The 13,788-nt window shown below is 40.2% G+C and overlaps 1 protein-coding gene across 3 annotated transcripts in view; it reads left to right on the forward strand.

The window, feature by feature from the left end:
- The window catches only part of LOC131696604 (membrane-associated guanylate kinase, WW and PDZ domain-containing protein 3-like), a 142,703-nt gene that overhangs the window by 12,424 nt on the left and 116,491 nt on the right, over nucleotides 1–13,788 (forward strand). The gene's annotated exons all lie outside the window — the stretch shown is intronic.

The following is a 13,788-nucleotide window of genomic DNA, read 5'->3' on the forward strand; positions in this document are numbered from 1 at the left end:
GATACACCTTAAGCTTTCTGAAACAAGTCAGCAAATTGTATTTATGAACCAAGCAATCATTTACTTTTCCGCTCCCTCGGTCATTCTTCTCTGTGCTGTGTGAATTTCATTTGAGGAGATGCAATTGCTTAGATGCTAATATGCTTAACACTTCTCAAGCATGAGCAATGTAATGGTTAGCCTGGGACTTGGCGGTCAGGCCTGTCAGGGCGGCACTGTCGGGGCGGCTCTGCGAAGCGGCACTATGGCAGTTGCAGTAAACTGCTTCTTGGTTGGCTCCAATCTCAAAGAGCGTGCTGAAGAAAAGTTTTGGAATGCAGTAATGCTGCATTATTAAGTGAAATGAAAAAACAATGCTGAGTAAAGTTGTGTTTACTAACCTAACCATTTCCGTAACTTTGTTATGCTTTCAGCATGCTATTGGCAGCCTTCACCTTGATAGATAGATGTCTCAAGAACATGCAGCTCTTGGTTTCTAGCCTACTGTCAGTGAGATCTTTCTACAGCGCTTTCTCAGGGTAGTGAACAGGACTGGTATAACCGCTTTTTTTTATTCCAGGCTTTGCTTTTAAATTGGAAGTTGCTCTCAAATATGCACAGAGGTGCTTTTTTCTTTCTTTTCTTTATTTTGTCCCTGAGCAAACAGACGCTTTGCCAGCGCTTCTCTCCGTGGGTGTTTGACCGATTTGGCAGATGGAGGGAGAACTTGTTTGGCTGGATCGGGTGCTTTTCTCTATCAAGTTGCATTGTTTTGTGAGCACACCATTTGCCTCTGACTATTGCATTGCTACAAAGGGGTGTTTTTTGTGTATGTGTGTGTGTGTAGCTAATATGCACTGGTCACAGGAGCTACTATGATCAATGTGTAGTACTGTAGATAATATGCACTGGTCACAGGAGCCACTATGATCAGTGTGTAGTACTGTAGATAATATGCCTGGTTAGAGGAGCCACTATGATCAGTGTGTAGTACTGTAGATAATATGCACTGGTCACAGGAGCCACTATGATCAGTGTGTACTACTGTTGATAATATGCACTGGTCACAGGAGCCACTATGATCAGTGTGTAGTACTGTAGATAATATGCCTGGTCACAGGAGCCACTATGATCAGTGTGTACTACTGTAGATAATATGCACTGGCTACAGATCTCTCTCTGATTGGTGGAGCCTTAGAATCTAGTTGCCTCTTGTTAGTTGCCACGCTTTTTCAATGGCTGTTCCATAACCGCAGTACAGAGTGGCTGAGTGACTTCATTACTCCCCTGCACAGTAATGCCAGATATGGGGGCTGTAACCTTTAATTGTACAGCATTCTTGGAACTAGGTTGGCCTCATTTTAAATGCCAGTAGAAGTTTTCATTAACATATCCCTGTGCATTTCTAATTGTTTTGAAGGTAACGTGCCCTGCTTGTCCTATCCCTGTAACTACATGCCTTCTGCCGTCAAACAGCAGCAGAGATTCAGAGAGGAAATACCAGCATGTCAGTTAAAGGCTGACAGAGACAGGTGGGCGAGGCTTAGAGGCTTGGAAGCACCTGTTGCTGATAAGAAATCAGTTTACCTGTGCGTTTCACCTGCAGTTCCAGTCGATCAGGCTGAGGAATGTGTGCTGTTTAAACTGTGTGGAGAAAGGTGTGCCAGCAAAATATCCTGCTCCATACCCAGGTAATTGGTGCTGTTTAACCCGTTCAGCTTGACATGACACAAGTAGGGCTGGCGAAGGGGCAAAGTTGAAGTTGTTAGTTTCTGATTAACTGGTGGCTTGGTGTCCTTTATCTTGAGCCCCTAGGAACTGCATTGCAGGGTGTTTTCATGAGAAAGATTGTGAGAATGAAAGAATTTGATTCTTTCTCCTTCCAGTTGTGTTTGTGATGGGGGGTGGGGGGGTAAACTAACTCAATCAGGGAATCTCATACTAATTTAGTAGAATTGTTTGCTGACTCGAACTGCATGGTCAGACTTCATCTTTAAAAAGTATGGTATTTCAGGGGTGTGCAATTCGTTTCGCCCGACACCCAGAACAACAAGATTTGTGTGAGGGACAACGAGTTTTGCCATTATACTTTGCCTGTGGGACAAATAGTTTTTATTTATGTATTTTATTTATGTAATTTCTGTTGCTAGAAATACATAAGGTATTATTTATGTTTTTTTCAAATAAGCAACTAAGTGATACCGCGTTCTTAATACACAAACCTGACGTTTAAATGCAGCAGTCTAGTAAAGTTACAAAAAAAAACCTCACTGTAGTCGCGAAGGTATAGCGGATTAGAAAACATTGTGTTGTGGAATTTAACACTTTGTGGTCAAGTGTGTACTTGTTGGGATGTTTAAAAAACAAAACAATTGTGAAGTTTACTGTTTGGAAGCATTTCAAGACAAACCTTCACTGGCAAAAAATGTAATGCTTTTTTTCTTTCGATTTTCGTGTTGCTAACCTTTTTTGCTGTTTACCATATTTACATTTTTTTAATTTAAACGTTATGTTAAAACAATATTGTAAATGTTGCCTTACGGCTGAGGCTTATTTCCCTCCCCCCACCCCCCCAACACAGACACTGCACTTGCAGTTTATTTTTCCCCCGACACAGACACTGCAGTTGCAGTTTAAGCACTTCTGTGCACTTTTATTATTTACAACAAACAAAAGAAAATAAACAAAACAAAGCCTAACTCCACTTTGGAGTACTAGCTAAAAATGTCTCAGTTCACTAACTAAAGCTGGACGGCTAAGCCGTTTACCAGCAAAACAAACAAAACACGTATTAGACAAATACAGTACCTCATTGTCTTAAATCACTCTCTTCAGCAGCTGGCTTGTACTCCTTCAGCCTGGCTGCATATGGTTGCTTCTCTATCAGCAACAGTCCTGACTGCAGGGCTTCTCCTGCCTTTATGCATGGCTTAATTGGCCTCCAGTACTTCCTATTTCTGCAGTCCCGGGGCATTCTGGGAGTTGTAGTCCTGCAGCTCCCCTTTGGACTACAACTCCTTTCTCCTTCTCTTTCTCCCCCTACTCCTGCCACAAATATATACACACACACACACATATCATCATCATCCTCATCAGCACCATCCTCATCATCCTCCAATCCACTGCTGGATGAAGGCCTCTGCAAGATTCTTCCGCAAAAGCCTGTCTGCTGCGTCCCTCATCCACGTTGCTCCAGCGTGTTTCATAATTTTGTCTTGCCTTCCTGGAGGTCGTCTTCTTGGTCGCTTTATATCTCTTGGGATCCAGTCTAGTATCTCCTTGGTCCATCGATGGTCTGTTCTTCTTGCTACATGTCTGGCCCACACTGCCATTTCAGTTTTTTTGCTCTTATAATAACATTGCATACTTTTGTTTGCACTCATATCCATTCCTTCCTTCTCTTCTTGTTATTCCCAGCTTGCATTTTTCCATACTCAGAGTCGTTTGTAATTTTTGAATCATTTTTGCATTGAGAGTCCAGGTTTCAGGGGCTCCCGAGTGGCGCATCCAGTAAAGGCGCTCCTCGCAGGATGTGCCCTATAGCCTGGAGATCGCTGGTTCGAATCCAGGCTATGTCACAGCTGACCGTGACCGAGAGTTCCTAGGGGGCGGCGCACAATTGGCTGAGCGCTGCCCGGGTAGGGAGGGCTTAGGTCGGCAGGGGAATCCACGGCTCACCGCGCATCAGCGACCCCTGTGGCCGATAGGGCGCCTGTGGCTCTGCAGCGGAGCCGCCAGATCTGTGTTGTCCTCCGGCACTATAGGTCTGGTAGCATTGCTGTGGATCTGCAGTGCGAAAAATGACGGCTTAGAAGGAGCACGTTTCGGAGGACGCGTGTTTCAGCCTCCGTTTCCTGAGTCGGCGGGGGGGTTGCGAGCGGTGAGCCGGGGATACAGATAATAATTGGGCATGCTAAATTGGGGTGAAAACCGGGGTAAAAATAATTGACGACGACTAAATTTTTCACGTCTGTAAGTTAGCACTGGCAGCACGCATTGGTCGAAGACTTTCCTCTTGAGACATAAGGGTAGCTTCCCTTTCAGAACCATGCTTAATCTTCCAAAAGCACTCCAGCCTATTTTTGCTCTTCTGTTGATTTCGCACATTTGGTTCTCCGTTGCCAAAAGTAACTGTCCTAGGTATACGTTGTTATTGACTTCTTCAGCTTGATCCCTTTTACTTCAATTGCCTGTGGAGTGGTATATTTATTGAACATGACTTGAGTTTTCTTCAGGTTCATTTTCAAACCTGCTTTGATGCTAGCCTTGTGTAGTTCTTGTATTCTTGTTTGTAATTGTTGTAAATGTGAGGATGTCATCAGCAAATCGTAGGTGATTCAAGTAGGCTCCATTGATCTTCAGTTCCTTATTTTCCCAATCCAGTGTTTTGAAAATGTGTTCTAGGGTGGCCGTGAAGAGCTCTAGGGAAATTGTGTCTCCTTGGCAAACTCCTGTTTTTGTATTCATTTTGTCACTGTTTTTATGGATTCTTACTGTGGATGTTGCATTCTTGTATATGTGGTGATGTCATGGACCAGGAAGCAGTGCAAAACAAAACAGAGATACAGGGTTGAAAATGGCCACAGATTTTAATATATTTATTAAATTAAATCAAATAACACATCCAAATAAACCGGCTCACGGGCCAAAGCAAAACAGAACAAAAACCCAAATAAACTTCAAAAACAAAATGAGTTCTCACAAACAGAACAAAAACCCAAATAAACTTCAAAAACAAAACGAGTTCTCACAAGGTCTCACAGTTGGTAGCAGTCGCTTGTCTTTCTGTTTCTCACAGGATCTTTCCACAATCCTCCTCTTAGCTCTCATCCCTCTTAATGAGCCGAGGCACTCTCTTTTATATCCTGTGGCTGGAGCCTTAACTGCCCATTTGATTAAACAGTTACCTTATTAAGGCTGCAGCCACATTCTCACAGGGTTATTTAAGGATGGGGAAGTAATCCCATCCTTGCCAAATAATAACAATAATGCCAGCTTTTGCCGGCCACATAATAATAATAATAATAATAATAATAATAATAATAATAACAGATGTTTTTTGTCCATCTGCATTTAAATATTTATAACAATCATAATCATAATAATAGTACAAATACTACTACTAATAATAATACAAACACTAATACATAAATATACACAAGGGGTAGGCACCCCGTCACACTCGCCCCACCTCCTGCGCAACACACATGGCCCGATGGCCACCTCCCCCCTTAAAATCATGAAACAAGATGTTAGATGAGGAAAAAAGCTGTAAAATGTGGTACCTTGTTTTAAAAAAACACACATATATATATATATATATATATATATATATATATATATATATATATATATATATATATATATATATATATATATATATATATATATAACAAAAGAAAAAAAACATTTTGCGTCTGCAGAATTTGATGGAGCCTACTGTAAATAAGACCTAGGAGTTTATGTTGACTCATAAATGTCTTCATCTAGACAATGTGGGGAAGCTATAAAAAAGGCCAACAAGATGCTCGGTTATATTGTAAATTGTTGAATTTAAATCAAGGGAAGTAATGTTAAAACTTTACAATGCATTAGTATGACCTCATCTAGAATTTTGTGTTCAGTTCTGGTCACCTCGTTACAAAAAGGATGTTGCTGCTCTAGAAAGAGTGCAAAGAAACGCAACCAGAATTATCCCGGGTTTAAAAGGAATGTCATGCAGACAGGCTAAAAGAATTGAATCTATTCAGTCTTGAACAAAGAAGACTACGCGGTGATCTGATTCAAGCATTCAAAATCCTAAAAGGTATTGACAATGTTGACCCAGGAGACTTTTTTGACCTGAAAAAAGAAACAAGGACCAGGGGTCACAAATGGAGATTAGATAAAGGGGCATTCAGAACAGAAAATAGGAGGCACTTTTTTACACAGAGAGTTGTGAGGGTCTGGAACCAACTCCCCAGTAATGTTGTTGAATCTGACACCCTGGGATCCTTCAAGAAGCTGCTTGATGAGATTCTGGGATCAATAAGCTACTAACAACCAAATGAGAAAGATGGGCCGAATGGCCTTCTCTCATTTGTAAACTTTATGTTCTTATAGAACACACAGCTGTGCCACACATATAACAATCAGCTGTGCCACTGTTTTACAGTGGAAAAGAAGCATTAGTATGTTACTTAAATTTACTAGCAAATGTGTTCCAAACTGCACTGAAAGGAATATTTCCTTAAAATATGTTATACATTTGTTGAGGTGAGGTAGAGTCAAAGGAAACCTTTTGTGTAGCTTGAAGAATTTAGTGAACCAGTCAAGCTACAAGGCTAGATCCGCCCCTGTTAATCACTAATTGATTGATTGTGTTCACCGTTAAATAAAACCACAATCCTACAAGTTATATTCTACTTTTTTGCGTGTGTTTTGTGAGATGGGGAGGGGGCAAATAGTTTTTTAAGATTTTCCTCGCAGTTTTTTTTTTTTTTTTTTCAAATTGCACACCCCCGTATTTTATTTCAGCTCAATTAATTGTTGGAAACAAATTTAAAAAAAATAATAATAATAATCACAATTATATAAGCGTTTCTCTCCTTGACATTTTTCCTCACAATTGCACATACATACAGCCAATATGTTTTGCCAGTCATTTCTCAAACAATTATGAATCAAGCTATTTGCAACCCCCTCCTCTACAATGTACAATATGAAACCGACCTCTTTCATTAAGCTAGAAGAGGATTTCAAGCAGACTACCAGGTTTTTCAGCTGTATGCTAAAGGCATGTCTGCCAGATAGTTGGAGTTCTGTGAGCGTCAGGTTTGTGGTTTTGGTGAATCTGCTCTGAAGATAGTTGGAGTTCTGTGAGCGTCAGGTTTGTGGTTTGGTGAATCTGCTGGGAGTAGAGCAGACTGGATTCCCAGTGTTTCACAGCAGCTTTGACACAAAGACATTTCGAAAGCAATCTCAAAGGTATTCTCCTTTCAAGGACGAAGCAAAGGAGCCAACTTAGACACAGTATCAAATATAAATATCTTGAGCTTTAGAGGTTGCATGCGGCCTGGAAAAAAAAAAAAGAGAAGTGAAGCTGAAACAACAAATTCATTATAATGCATTTTAAAGAATGGGGTGCTGTTGCTTCTCTCGACTGTAGAATCCTGGAATTGCACTTTTCTTCCAAATCATGCACAGCTTGTTCTAACATGTGTCCCCAAAGCATACTGATGTGGCGCGAGTGAAACACATACATACTGATGTGGCTCGAGTGAAACACATACATACTGATGTGGCTCGAGTGAAACACATACATACTGATGTGACTCGAGTGAAACACATACATACTGATGTGACTCGAGTGAAACATATACATACTTATGTGATGTATAATGTAACACAGTACCCTGCATCACACTGTCAGCCTGCACTTCACTGGAATATTGTTTAGAAGGGTCTCTGCTGGACCTCCTTGCCTCTTCCAGTAAAGATTATTTTTGGTGACCTAACACAGGAGGCAGGGCTTTTTCTTGTAGAGCTCTTAAATTATGGAATGCTCTGCCTTTGTTTGTCAGGGAAGCTGGGACCGTTACAGTTTAAGTCAAGACTAAAAACACACTTTTATAAAATGGCTTTCTTATCTTAGTGGGTTTTAATGTCACTTTTAAAATTGCAGCTTTTGTATTATGTGTATACTGTTATTTAAATGGTCTGTTGTGTGTGTGTGTGTGTGTGTGTGTGTGACATGCTATAAAAATGTATTGTGGTGTGTTCTTTTTTTCCTGCTATGCACTGTACAGTGGTTTGCGATACTTCTGTATAAAAAGCGCTATATAAATACAATAAATATATAGTTTCTATTATTGGGATCCTCTTCTATTCATCTGTCAAGTGGGGCTCTCTAACACGAAGTGGCATATTGCAGAAATGCATTAGTTTCCACTTGAAAAGGCCCACTCCGTAGACCCCTTTTTTGTCATTTGTTGGTAGCAGGTAAAGCGTCGATGGAAAGAGGAAGAAAATAGGAAATCCATTTCCGCTGTGTTGAATTCCATTTCAGAAAGCTCGACTTGGTTTCTGGCCAGGAACCCGAAGAGGGACAGCACTGCAACATGTCTGGGTTAAAGAATGTTTCTGTGTGCAGTGTTTACAAACATTCCAAATATGTGAACAGACCGTGGTTTCTCTCATATTTAGTTTTTCCCAGCTGTCTTCTCTGCTGGAGACAGCTAATTCTTCATGTGATTATATGATAGTAAGCCAAGGCATGTTTGAATCCGCTCTATAGACGGTTGTTGTTGCAGACTACAGAAACTCTGACCGAGTTAAAATCCCTAGCAGTGTAGCATTGTCACCTAACCCTAGCCCTAAAATCCCTAGCAGTGTTGCATCTGTCACCTAGCAGATTTCAAAATTGGGGTTGCCCACACATTGTCCCTCGTCTGCCACTACAGTAAAACAAACAAACCGAGCCTGCAATACAATATGCTAAGTGGCCTTGTAAAATACTTTTGTTTAAACTTGTAAAGGGGACAATACACTTTATTGGCATGATAGTAAAATGAAAAGGTATTTTGTTAAGGGTTTTGTTTCAGTAATATAATACCTGGGGTTTTTAAACCTCTATACAGAATCTTGTTTACAGTGTAGTTCTGCTGCTTCCACACAGTTTAGCAGCTTGTATGGATTTAACAAGTTGGTAAAGTGACTCTCCTCTCCCTCCCAGAGGTCACGCAGAGAGGTTAAAGAGCCTTGGCTCAGAGATGCAATGGCATGTACTGCAGAGATTAGTCCAGTAGGTAACCCTGCTTGGTGTCAAGTAAGAACAACCATTGCAGAGCTCTTTTAAGAGTCAGAAGCTGCAATTCCAGCTTCTTTTCAATGTTAAGTAAAGAGAAGTGGGGAGGGAGGGTGTGGCAGGGCAAAATTTCTGCTTATGTAAATAAGTGTAAGGCTGGCAGGGATGGGGTTAAATCTGTCCCTGCCTAAATCACAGGTGTGGCCATTCCCCAATTAGGTGGCCACCTGTATATAAGGAAGACGAAATCCTTTGTGTAGGGAGAGGGGGTTAGGTGAGTGCAGCTCTGTGTAACTGTGGTTTGGGAGTGTAAACTTTTATAGTGAAGGTGAATGCCCAGCCTGTATTGTTGTTGTTTTTTTTTCTGCAGTTCAAGCGCTAAAGTGCACATTTATTAAACAAACACATAAACAATGCACAGGAACAAACAAACCAGGGCACGAGAGCCAAAATATAAGGTTCACACAAAGCAAAAGGAGGCTGTGTAGTCCGGTGGTTAAAGAAAAGGGCTTGTAACCAGGAGGTCCCCAGTTCAAATCCCGGCTCACTCACTGTGTGACCTTGAGCAAGTCACTTCACCTCCTTGTGCTCCGTCTTTCAGGTGAGATGTTGTTGTAAGTAACTCTGCAGCTGGTGCATAGTTCACACACCCTAGTCTCTGTAAGTCACCTTGGATAAAGGTGTCTGCTAAATAACAAAGAATAATAATTTAGCAAAAGATTAAAACAACAACACAGTTTCCAGAATTAAAACAGTATCCAAAGTCAGTATTCAAAATTGCAGAATACAGTCCTCTTGTAAGGCCCTAATGTCACAGTTCACTTCCAAATTAAAATGCACAAATGCAACTAAAGATCACAGATTTAAAAAAAAAAAAAAAGGCATCACATTACCTGAAACTGTTTTAATGATTAACATTTACATTACCGTAGCTTGTCTCGTTCGCTTTGTTTTTCCGGCATTTTTGTCATGTGAAATTGGATGAAGCGCTGTGTAACTGCACAATAAAGAGAGGCTGATTAGGCATGCGAGAAAGAAAAAAAAACACAGGTAAGTGCATTAATTTGTTATATATATATATATATATATATATATATATATATATATATATATATATATATATATACACAGCTCTGGAAAAAATTAAGAGACCACTGGTTTTACTATTTATAGGTATGTGTTTGGGTAAAATGAACATTTTTGTTTTATTCTATAAACTACTGACAACATTTCTCCCAAATTCCAAATAAAAATATTGTCATTTAGAGCATTTATTTGCAGAAAATTACAGCTGGTCAAAATAACAAAAAAGATGCAGTGTTGTCAGACCTCGAATAATGCAAAGAAAATAAGCTCATATTCATTTTTAAACAACACAATACTAATGTTTTAACTTAGGAAGAGTTCAGAAATCAATATTTGGTGGAATAACCCTGATTATCAAGCACAGCTTTCATGCGTCTTGGCATGCTCTCCACCAGTCTTTCACATTGATGTTGGGTGACTTTATGCCACTCCTGGCGCAAAAATTCAAGCAGCTTGGCTTTGTTTGATGGCTTGTGACCATCCATCTTCCTCTTGATCACATTCCAGAGGTTTTCAATGGGGTTCAGGTCTGGAGACTGGACTGGCCATGACAGGGTCTTGATCTGGTGGTCCTCCATCCACACCTTGATTGACCTGGCTGTGTGGCATGGAGCATTGTCCTGCTGGAAAAACCAATCCTCAGAGTTGGGGAACGTTGTCAGAGCAGAAGGAAGCAAGTTTTCTTCCAGGACAACCTTGTACTTGGCTTGATTCATGCGTCCTTCACAAAGACAAATCTGCCCGATTCCAGCCTTGCTGAAGCACCCCCAGATGAGTCCAATTTTCAGCTTTGCCCAACACCTGGTCATCTAATGGTTAGACGGAGACCTGGAGAGGCCTACAAGCCACAGTGTCTTGCACCCACTGTGAAATGTGGTGGAGGATCAGTGATGATCTGGGGGTGCTTCAGCAAGGCTGGAATCGGGCAGCTTTGGCATGAATCAAGCCAAGTACAATGGCAAAATACACTCAGTTAAGCAAAGAAAAAAGACTGTAATTACTTTAAAAAATGAAGGTCAATCTTTAAGACAAATCGCAAGAACTTTGCAAGTGTCTGTAACTGCTGTGGCCAAGACCATCAAACGATTTGAAGAAACTGAGGATTTGAGGACCGAACAAGGTCAGGCAAGCCAAGGGTGACCTCAGAATCAGAGAACAAGTTAATTCGAGTCACAAGTCTGCGAAACCGGCGATTAACTGCCGCTAAAATACTAGCTCAGCTAAATGCTACTAGAAGTACAGATGTTTCAACATCAACTGTTCAGAGGAGATTGCGTGAAACTGGCCTAACTGGAAGAATTGCTGCAAAGAAACCATTGTTAAGAGTGCAGAATAAGAGGAAGAGACTTGCCTGGGCCAAAAAAACACAGAAACTGAACGTTTGAGGAGTGGAAGTCGGTCTTATGGATCGATGAGTCAAAATTTGAAATATTTGGGTCCAACCGCCAAGTATTTGTAAGACGCAGAGAGGGTGAGCGCATGAGTTCTGCATGTGTGGTTCCCACTGTCAAGCATGGAGGAGGCAGTGTCGTGGTCTGGGGTTGCTTTGCTGGTGCCAGAGTTGGTGATCTTTACCAAGTCCATGGCAAGCTCAACCAGCATGGCTATCATAGCATACTTCAGAGGCATGCCATTCCATCAGGATTATGGCTAGTTGGGCAGTCCTTCATTCATCAGCAAGATAATGACCAGAAACACACCTCAAAGTTGTGCAAGAACTATCTGACGAAGAAGGAAAGTGAAGGACAACTCAATCTAATGACCTGGCCTGCCCAGTCTCCAGACCTCAATCCCATAGAACTTGTATGGGACGAACTGGACAGAAGAGTCAAAGCAAAGCTACCCACAAGTGCCCTACATCTCTGGGAATTGCTGCAGAAGAGCTGGGAAGACATGTCGGGTGATTTCCTGCTGAAACTTGTTAACCGAATGCCTCGTGTTTGTGAGGCTGTTGTTAAGGCAAAGGGTGGCTGTTTTTTTAGGAATCCAAGATTTAGAGACAATTTTCAATTTTCTTGAACATTGCTTTGATACTCCTTATGTTTTGTTTTGTATATTGTAACATGTGTTTTCATTTTCAAGTATTTACAGAAACATATATGTCAATTATGAAAAAAACCTAGTTTCCAGCAGGTGTACTCAAATTTTTGACTGGTACTGTGTGTGTGTGTGTATGTGTGTAATATATATATATATATATATATATACACACACACACACATATTTATATATATATATATATATATATATATATATATATATATATATATATATATATATATATATATATATATATATATATATATAGTGTGTGTGTGTGTGTGTGTGTGTGTGTATGTATATATATATATATATATATATATATATATATATATATATATATATGGAGATTGATTTTATTAATACAAGGACGGTAAAATGCGATTGACGTGTATCTGGGTAACGGATATCAGAGTGCTGACTGTAACAGCATCAATAATAAAGCGTAATGTGGTTACACTATCTACTAGCCAAGAGCACCCAAAGCTATAACAGCCTCTCTAATGCTAACTATAATAATCCTATCCTTATAGCTCCAATATAGGTGAGATACAACTGCAAAAATTATGCTTCCCAAACGAATAGGCTCTGAATAGGACACCAGCAGCCAGCGTCACAAGAAAGTTCTTTAAGGGGTGGATCAGCTCAGTCTGTGTTACCAAACTCAACTGAGGAATAAACTGCAGTTTTGCTGTGAGACTTCAAGAATTTTTTCTCTACTTCATGCATCATAAGGCTTAATTAAACCTAAAACATCTGGGGCCTGTTTCATAAAAGTCTGTGTTTGTGATGAGGTTGCAGAGTGGTTGCGAGGACTTTTGAGGTCATAAAACCAATTCAGTCACTCGGCAATCGACTTTAAAACACAGCTGCAATAACTTACAATGGCTGGTGTGACAAGGAAAACCAATTTTTCTAAAGAAGAAATGCAATTATAGAACTTATTGGTCAGAATAAATCTGTTCTATTTGGCAAGTTGTTGGGAACCCTAACTAGCGAAGAAAAGAGAATTTTCAAATGATCACAGATCAAATAAATGCTTTTTGGGTTGGTAAGAGAACGGCAACAGCAGTACGAAAGAAATTGATAGATTCAGTGTGCAGAACTAAATCAAAAGAGGAAAGCAAAACAGAAATGGATAGATTCAGTGTGCAGAACTAAATCAAAAGAGGAAAGCAAAACAAACAGTCGGTGGGTACACCAATAATAATATGAACCATATTTTGGTTAAGTAGCTGTTGCAGGTATTGAGGGCAGATTGGACACAAGCAGAAGAAACAAAAGCATGGCACCTCCTGTTATCTTGAACACAGTTTCTGAGTAAGTCTTTTGTTATCCATCTAACGAAGTAGAGCAATATTTATAAGAAACCAATGTTGTTGTTATTATTATTATTATTATTATTATTATTATTATTATTATTATTATTATTATTATTATTAAGTTACCCGATGTCTCCCAAAGCCATCTATCACCAATGACACTAAAGCTATCGGCGATATCACAATTCTCCCAAATGCAGCTGTCATGTGACTCCCAGCATATCGAATGACAGCATCTAACAGGACATTTTGTCATCCCTGGTCACTTGAATATTAATGGAATGAAAACCTTTTCTGTGTACGTACAGGTGCTCATTCTCAGCAGGGGACATCATTTGTATCTGACTTCGATCTACGGCTCCAAGTAGCCTACTTTCGGCAAACCACATAATTTAAAGAAGTCAGTCATTATCCTCTCTATGTCGGGTTCTTCAGGAAAGCGTATGTAGCCACCAATGTGGTTAGACAAACCTGTAGAAACTTTGAATACACATCTAGAAACAGTGGCCTTGCTTATACCATGAAAGTCAGCTACTACTTCCTGAAAACTACCGCTTGCACAGAGAGCAGGTAAGA

Source organism: Acipenser ruthenus, chromosome 29 (assembly GCF_902713425.1).
Source record: "Acipenser ruthenus chromosome 29, fAciRut3.2 maternal haplotype, whole genome shotgun sequence".
Lineage (NCBI taxonomy): Eukaryota > Metazoa > Chordata > Actinopteri > Acipenseriformes > Acipenseridae > Acipenser > Acipenser ruthenus.